Genomic DNA, 9,514 nt, shown 5'->3' on the forward strand with positions numbered 1-9,514 from the left:
ATAAATAAATCTGTTTTTTACAGATGGAAAATATTCTAGAAACAATGCATCGTGATGCAAAATTGTATCAGATGCACAGTTTTAATCCGATGCATTGCTAATTTTTTATGCCAAAGCACTGAGTGAATCAGTGAATCTTCCCATCCCTAATATATATAGACACCTGTGGCTTGCTTCATTGAGTATATTTAAGCTGCCTGTTTCAGCATTTCTTTGCTTGGTGTTTATACGTCCAGACCTTTTGTGCACTCTAAAAAACAATGGGTTAAAAACAACCCAAACCTAACTGCTGGGTAAATATAGGACAGAACCCATATGGGGTTAAATTAACCCAAGAAGTTGGGTTAATAATTTTAACCCAGCCAATGGGTTGTTTTTTCTACCCAAAACTTGGGTTATTTTTTACTAAAATGATGGGTTAATTTGACTTCATAAATTGGTTAAAAATGTATATAGGGTTATTTTTATTCCTTTTAAGATTATCATTTAAAATTAAAAACCACAAGATAAACAAACAGGTCAATATTGTATTAACTTTATTTTTCATTAATATTTTTTTGCATATTACACTTTGTGTAATGTAACAAATACAATGTGTGTAACGTATACTTTGTACACAATAGCTCAATAAAAAATTCAGGAGATCATACAAAACTATAAATACAATAAATAATAAAATTCCATTTTTAAACAATTTTAAACAAATTTCTTCACTTGCCTCTAATTGCAAAAGTGTAAGGGGTGGTTTCCCGAACAGGGATTGGCTAGTCCTTAGTTATTAATTAGGAAATATAACAAGTTTGAACAAACATGTCTTAATAAAAACATTACTTGTGTGCATTTTGAGGGAAAACAAAGGGCACTGGTGAATTTTGAAGATATGTCAGTGCAAGTAGTTTTCAGTTTGGAGAGCTCTTACATTTACTTTAGTCCAGGACTAGTCTTATCCTTGTCTGTGAAACCGCCCCTATATGTTTTAACATTTAAAAAAAATTCATGAAATTCATAATATACCTTTAAGAACCTTTGTTTGTTACAAAGCAGTATTGTTTTAGTCTACATTATGAACACACACAAAAAAAAACCTATGAAATACAGCATTTTGCCAGTGTAACATTTCATAAACATGTCATTAATATTCATCAAGTAATACTCTTCCTTAAAGGTGCTGTAAGTGAATTCACACGTTTTAGACCATAAAACATTTTCTGTTACATACAGCAAACATCTCCTCACTATCTGCTTGCTGCCTGTCCGCTGATCACACTGTAAAAAAATGTGATCTCTGTAGACAGCCTAGGCTCCACAAACTGCAATAAAACAAAGTGGCCAAACCTACCACCAGAAAGGATAACAAAGTGTTCCAGCCAATTAACGACAAGAAGGATTTGGGGGTGAGGGTTGTGCGCGTTCATGAACGCACGGAAGGGAGGGGAGGAGTTAGCTACGCTCCGTTTGTTTGAAAACAGTTCAAACATCAACAAAAAGTAACGTCACACAGATTCGCTTGGAGCACCTTTAAGTCTGTAAAAAAACTAAAATGATAACTCTTGTACCTGAAACCCAGTCTATTCAAAAAACCTCTTGTCATTTACTTGCAAGAATGTAGTGCTTCTACTACCCCAATCTAAGTGCCTTGTCCAAAGTTTCTCCTCCAATGATGACGAATGCCTGGGACTCATGTGTCCTTTTTCAAGTGACAGGAAATAAGGGTAAAGTCCTGATGCTTCAGCCTGCTGGAGGTACTCCATCATATTTGTTCCAACCTAAAGGACATACAATGCAAATGAGTTAAGGTGAAACTTGGGGGGTGTCAGGGTGTGGGTATGGGTGATGGGTTTGGGAGTTATTACAACTTGATCTTGCCCATTTTAAGACAGCCACTAACATAATGTCCTAAACTTTTGAATGGTAGTTTATTTAAATACCTGGTAAATAAAGTATTAAAGTAAATTTCTTGATTTGTACTTACACGCTGAATGTCGATGAAAGCTTTTTTGCCATCATCAATGCTGGGCCGGACTTTTTCTGGCAGTTTTGAAGGGTGGAAGCAAAACAGGGAGCAGCTTTAATGCAAGATATCCCTTTGCATCTGTAGCAGCAGAAATTGAAAAGCAATATGTTCAGATAATGTCGGTTAACTGTCTGGCATTTCAAATAAATGAAGATGAGTGGAGAAAGTGCTAAATCTCCCAACAGCAATTATTGCCAAAAATTTTCTTCATTAATTTATCAGTGGGTGTCTTTATTAAATTGCTATTAGTAAATCTGGCCCATAATATTAAAATAGTGGAGAAACTTTACCTTGTGTCATCTCCTCAACTGAACATGGAAGCTTTGGTTCTGGTTTAGAAAAATGCAAGATCCTATCGGTATATCAAGGGAGCCATTTCTCGAAGAGTTTTGGAGCTGCATCCTGGTGTAATGTGTAAAAGTCTTGTGCAATCTAAATGCAAAAATAACAAAAAACAACTTCTAAAAAAAAGACTAAATAAAACTCTTGTTACCATATGATAAAGACAGTATATTAACATACCATGCCTGGGGTAGTTAGCCTAGGAAACTCATGGAAACTCGGACCACCTAAAACAGAAAAACACAAACTTTTAGCTGTAAGTGATGCATTTTTTTCTATCAATATAGATAATAGACCAGGGGTGGTGAACGTCGGTTTTGAAGAGCTGCAGCCCTGCAGTTTTTAGCTCCAACCCTGATGAAACCTCACCCGTCTGAAGGTTTCTAGTAACTCTTTAGACCTTGATTACCTGTTCAGGTGTGTTTGATTAGAGCTGGAGCTAAACTCTGCAGGACTGCGGCTCTACAGGACCGACGTTCGCCACCCCTGTAATAGACCATTCATACTCATTAATTTGTTTAGGTGATTTTAAATGTCAACATTGGCTTTCAGAGATCATGCCAGAGGTGTAAAGAGTAGCTGAAAGCCATACTTGAGTAAAAGTACAGATACCTTACTATAAAAATTACTCCACTACAAGTTACAAGTCACCAATTTAAATACGACTTGAGTAAAAGTATTAAAGTAACCCAATTTAAAAGTACTTAAGTATTTTTACTCGTACTGAATGTTGGCTCAAAGATGCACTAGTCCTCAACACAAAGAGACATTGTTGGTCAGTGAAAACCAAGAAAGTTTATTTATGAGGTTTTACTTCCTAATTTAGAAAAGAAATCAAACAAAATTTTACCTGGCAGAACAAACACAGATTTAACAATGTCATAGTCTTTTGACTAAAATTTAATTAAGTTTTAGTCATATTTTTGTCATCTGAATTGATTTAGTTTTAGTCTAATTTTATTCAACTAAATACCATGAGATTTTAGTTGACGAAATCTACATTAAATTTAATTTAAACCCATTTAACTTTAATCTAGTGTCATTGTGTACTTGAAGGTGCCATGCTGACAAATATATAGCCTAACTTTGTGATATAAATATGGTAACACTTTACAATAAAGTTCATTAGTAAACATTAGTTAGCTACATTAGTTAACATGAACTAATAATGAACTGCACTTATACAGCATTTATTAATCTTTGTTAATGTTAATTTCAACAATTACTAATACTTTATTAAAACATTGTTAACCTAGTTAATGGACTCTGAACTAACATGAACAAACAATTAAAGCTTACATTTTTATTACCTAACATTAACAAAGATGAATAAATACTGTAACAAATGTATTGCTCATGGTTTGTTCAAGTTAGTTAATACATTAACTAATGTTAACTAATGAACCTTATTGTAAAGTGTTACCAAATATTCTTATATAGGCCAATCCTAAAAAAGTTATAATCTTAATATTTCAAAAATTCCAGTATTAGAGTCCAGTAGGTTGTTACAGTTAATATACAGTAACAGAAAGTTGATAATGCATATTAAAAACGTGAAGTTGTTCATTTGAAAGATTAATTGAAAACACATGTAGTAGACGTAACAGCACTATCTCACATTAAGTGCACTACATTTCTTCAGTCATGCATCCCTCTTTACAGTAAATACATTACAGCATACTTGATTTAATGTGAGGACATTGAAATTGTACACTTATTATCAATCTTATAATGTACTTAAGTTACTCAGGCAATCAGTACAGGACATCGCTGGTTTATTTATAAGTAAGTTATATCAAGTTATGTAGCTGATAAACATCAGTATAAAACATTTGTGCTTGCCTTTGAGTTGCGGGATGACCCTCCTGCGATCTCGCGTCACTTTGTTTTGATTGTAGCATCACAAGTTTAACAAAGGGTCCCGTGACAGAATCAAATGTGATATGCATCCATATGTTTACTCTTTATCTCTTCTCTCAGACCAGACGCAAACTTTTCTCAACAGTTATTGACATACACGCAGATGTCCCGCTACGGTGGCTCAACGCAAGCCATTCAGGGTTTGACATCAAAGTACCGCGAGACCAGACTTCTCCGTATGCATTTGATTCGCCCTCGCAGTACTTTGATTTCATACGATTGCCCTGCATAGCGCCACATGAAGTCCCTCAGTTGTGTGTGTGTGCGTACCTCGCAACCACAGATTCTATCCATCATCACCCTCTGACACTTTCGTCAAATTTTTATTCGTTGACGAATTAACAATGTAGCGAGTAACGGTAAGTGTTATTTCAAATGTAGTGGAGTAAAGAGTACAAATACCCAATCAAAAATGTAATTGAGTAGAGAGTAAAAGTTGCTTATATTTTTGATACTCAGTACAACTACAAAGTAGCCCAAAAAATACTTAAGTACAGTAACGAAGTACATTTACTTAAGTACTTTACACCTCTGGATCATGCACCCCGCCTTTAATTCACTTGTCACCACCTGCATTAATGTTGTACTAAAGAGAAACTATATTTGAAGCATTGTCACTGTCGAAAAGACGATTTAATCTCTTTTGATCATTTTCGTAGACAGCAGTGTTTATATCTGAACTATAAAGATTTATTCCAGTACTTCTGGAATAAGTACTGGAATAACATATATCTGAATGTTTGTTTCATACACGTAAACTGCTTTCGCTGGATAAGCACGGACGCAGATTTGAATGTCACAGATTGTGATTAACTTAGGCTTTAATGGACATATTAAAGTTAGTTGAATCTTCTCATTTACAAACAACTTCCGGTAAACTCGGCTAAGAATAAATAACAAAAAAGTCTTTTTAGAGTAGTTAATTTCTGATATCAAGCAAAATAAACAACAAGTAAATTACCTCAGTTCTTATTTCATAGCTAAAGCGTATAAAAACTACACTGAGCTAACGTTGCTAAGTACAAATCGGCTATCGCCGTCTCCCCCTGCCTTTAGGAAACCAAAACATTTGTTATTTTTGCCGAGGTAATTTGTTCCAGAATTCATTTGAGGCACTAGTCTGACCATTAAACCGGAAGTAAACACCAGACGCGTACCCGCGACACGCGTGCGTCCGATGAAATGGTCTATACTCATAATAATAAAGTATAATTATAGTCCATGTTAATCGCCATTATTACCACATTAAATATATTGTCCAACGTTACCTCGTTCTGTGGTGAAAAATGCGCATCTGCTCACAAAAAGTTATTTCAAGCACTCGACTGATGTTGTTGACTAAACGTAATGAAATGCCCTCGTTGTTGGACAACACTTTTGACAATAGGTATCGATTAAATTATACAAAGACGAATACAGACCTTTATTTCACCAGAAAAGAACCGCTGAAGAATGTCTGCTTGTAAAGTCCTGCTGACGATCCAAAATCCCCGCGACAGATGTTCCAGCAATTGGGTTGTTTTGACCCAGCAGCACTGCTGTACAGCGGGGGATGGGCTGCTTTAACTGTTCGTGTACAAAAAATGGTTTTCAGTAATTAATTACCAGAGATTTGTTACGGGCTGTAATTGTCAAAAATCTCATTTTAATAATCTGAAAAAGCAAAGAATGCATTTACTTTAACTTATATTAATCTCGTTTTAAGTTAACAGTTAACTGGGCTTTGAAGTAACGTAAATGTCGTCATATAACGTTAGTTAAGAAAAAAACTTAAGGCTTTGTCCAAAGGGGACGTTTAAAACATTAAACAAAAACAGTAGAAAACGTATTTACTATCCAACGGGCATATCAAACAAGCCAACCTAAACGAACGAAGCTGGCGGCGTATTTAATGCCATGTAAAACTGAATGTAATGGCACTTACGTCTTTATATAGCCCTCGGAATTATGATACGTGTATAAATTAGTCACATTAGTAATACGTTCGCTTATAATGTTGATTTAAAGCCGCAGCAAATTTAGCTGCTTGTACTATCGTGTATTATGTTGTGCTATCTGTCGATTTTCTGTGCTTTTCACTGCATCTATTATGTAAAGCTGCTTTGATACAATTACCAAATTGTGAAAAGCGCTATATAAATAAAATTGAATTGAATAAATAGGTTTAAAAATATATGTTATAATAAATATGTTGATACGAACCTTATTTCTCCAAATATTAGTGTGCGTTGCATCCACCTCAAATTCAGTCAGCCCGTGTGCTGCAACCTGAATCTGCGCCGAGTTGATTTGACCCAATGAGCTGGGTTGTTGAGTCCGGGTGGGGAAGGGGGTGTATTGATTCCACTCTCAGTGAAAATTACCCAGAAAATAACCCAGTGGTGGGGTTACATAAAACTACCCAAAAAAACTACCCAAGACTGCGAAAATAACCCAAAAATATTACCCAAATGGCTTAACCCAACATTTGGGTAGAAAAAATAAACCCAGATTTTTTAGAGTGTGCTTGTGTATGCTTTACTGAAGTTTATTATTTGTTTTTGGAGACTTTGGAACACCCTTTGAATTACCTATTGTGGACTGTGAGTTTTTGTATACCATCTTCTTTATATATATGATTTCTGAATTCAGATGAGGAACTTTGTTTTGTGACATAAGATAATTTTTCTCTTACTAACATTTTGGATTTACCTTTTGGTCTTAAAATGTTTTCCCTTTTAAAAAATATTTCCTGTTTACGCTATGTCTGCCATTTCTTCAGGGTTCAAAATCTGCTCTGTGGCTCATTGTGTAAGGAGTCTCGAGCCCGAGACCTAAGTTCTAATCCAGGTCCTGACGGAAACACCAACCCACTATGAACCCAAAGGCAGCAAGCAACCAGGAGCTGTTCAATACATTGTCTCACCATGAGTGCTCAGTCCAATGTCATTAAGCCAGGGGCATGTCTAGAGGGGGTGCATGGGGTGCCATCAGCCCCCCCGGAATATGATTGCCCCCCTGGTGCCCCCCTCCAATCTCATTGGGCTTGCTAGATTTACTGTCAACTAGGGCTGTGCCGGTTTTAGAATTGGTGATGACGGTTATGACGTGAGTCACATAACCGTCCGGGGGGGGGGGGGGGGGGGGTTTGCTTGTTTAAATGTTCGTGGATTGACGCGAAAGTGTCATTTTACCATAAAATCATGAATGTGATGCCAAGTGTGTTTTAAACAGTAATGACTTACAGAAAGCAATGAAATATTTAAAAAACACACTGTTGCCAGAAGACTGCGCTGTCACTCTCTGCCCAGCATAAATGAATCCTATATCTATCATTATCTTAATAATCTTCAGAGAAACAGATTTGTGCCATGGGCTTTTAATGTCTATAATTGTGTCTATATCTGTCGTTACACGGACCAGAACAGAACGAAAACAATGTGGATTAAAAAGCGTCTTGTAGAGGTTTTGCTCATAAATGCATGTAAAATAAAGTAATGTGAACTTGAGATTGTTATACTGTTATTAAACGCAGCCGGTGTAAGCACAATGGCCACGCGCGGCAACGTTCTCCGCATACGCGCTGCTCAGTGCTCATGCTTGCGATGTGAAACCAGCATTTGAATACACTAGACACTTAAGACAATTAACAGCAAGACAACTAGCAGTGAATGTGCTTTCAGGAGAGTTAGTAGATTAACATGGGAGGATTTGAACTTGAAAAGCGGGGCGGAGCCTTTCCGCGGTTAAAACATATTTTGGTCATTCATGTTTATTTGATTCTATAAATTAAATAGAAGGAAGAGATGATTTGAAAGGTGAGACTTCGTTTAATATGTTTAATCTCAAAAGTAACCAAAAAGTGCCCTGGTCTCTCCTGTATGTCAGCGCGTTATCAGTGTCTGCTCCGCTCTGTATTTTTCATTGCATGACGTGATAACATGGTGAGGCGTGTAACACAGACTGTTGACAATTGTTTTTAATTAGTATTTAAACATTCTTTATGATATATATTTTTTTAATATTTTAATAACACGGTTTTGTCGGTTATAGAGTTCTAATGACGGTTTTCAACTATAACCGTCGGTCTCACGGTTATATAATAACCGTCACACCCCTACTGTCAACCTGAAAATGCCCACTGCACCATTGGACCAGAGCGCTGTCTCTGTTTAATTTGAGCACAGTTGCACGTTTTTAAAAAGAAAGGAAAGAGACACCACGACACCCACCGCACCATAGGACCAGAGCGCTGTCAATCACTGTTCGATTTGAGACTCACGTGAACGCAAAGAAGAAGCGAGCACAGTTGTGCGTTTTTAAAACAGGAGGAGAGAGACACCATGACACGTCAGTTTTAACGTTACACACTGTGTGTGACTGACCATGCTATATATTAAGTTATATATTTAAGCAATATCGCTCGAGTAGGAGTGTGATATAGCTCTACATCATCACGACTGTGATTAGGCCAGAGGCACGAGGCCGTAGGCCGAGTGCCGGAGGCAATCACAGCCGTGATGATATAGAGCTATATCACACGACTCCGAGAGCGATATTGCTTTTATACAACAGTTCGACGGCACACGTTTGAAAAACAAAAACTAGAAAACAACAATGGAGTAAATTTAAAAGCCTCTTTGTTTGAGAACTACTTCTTCCGCCACGGATTTGAGGGCGGCCAGAATGACAGGTAACACTTTTGGTTGCTTTGAATCTCATATTAACTCAATGGACGGATTCGCCGTTTTTAAATATTACAATTTCTTGATCGCAAAGTGTAGTTTAAAGATTAGCTCAGTCGAGAATATATATGTATTATATTTAAATCTACAGTCGATTAGTAAAGATAGCGCCTGTTTGAACGTTTGCTTAGTGAAATTCGGTACGTATGAGAACCAAAGCATGAGTGGACGTCAGTGTTCACTCGCCCCGCTGACCACCGCCCTCTCTGGGCTACATCTCTAACAGGGATTCCCTGGCTCTCATGCTGGCCTGATGGTCAAATATTAGATTAAATCACCAGTATTTGGTGTCATGATGAAACTTACTTGTTTTCTTATTCATATGTAGTGTCTTTTGTGTTGTTATTGTTTTGGCGCGAGGTAAAAGTTAATAAAACTATACTTCTATAATGTTACTATTGGTTTACCATTTCATCTTAACGCGATACGAGCACTCGGTTATTATTAGACTTCGTTCTTGTCAGTACAATATAAAACTGTTTTGTGTCAGAGAGATGTTTTTGCATGCTGCTTA

General features: G+C 36.7%; 1 long non-coding RNA gene across 1 annotated transcript; it reads right to left on the bottom strand.

Moving 5' to 3' along the window:
- Positions 1-329: 329 nt before the first annotated feature.
- LOC129447412 (uncharacterized) lies at positions 330-6,428 on the bottom strand. Its single transcript, XR_008645464.2, has 5 exons — positions 5,698-6,428; positions 2,537-2,583; positions 2,305-2,446; positions 1,973-2,092; positions 330-1,766 (listed from the first exon to the last, which is right to left on the bottom strand). It is a non-coding gene; the product is annotated as an uncharacterized lncRNA (long non-coding RNA).
- Positions 6,429-9,514: the final 3,086 nt, after the last annotated feature.

The sequence above is a fragment of the Misgurnus anguillicaudatus genome, chromosome 12 (assembly GCF_027580225.2).
Source record: "Misgurnus anguillicaudatus chromosome 12, ASM2758022v2, whole genome shotgun sequence".
Lineage (NCBI taxonomy): Eukaryota > Metazoa > Chordata > Actinopteri > Cypriniformes > Cobitidae > Misgurnus > Misgurnus anguillicaudatus.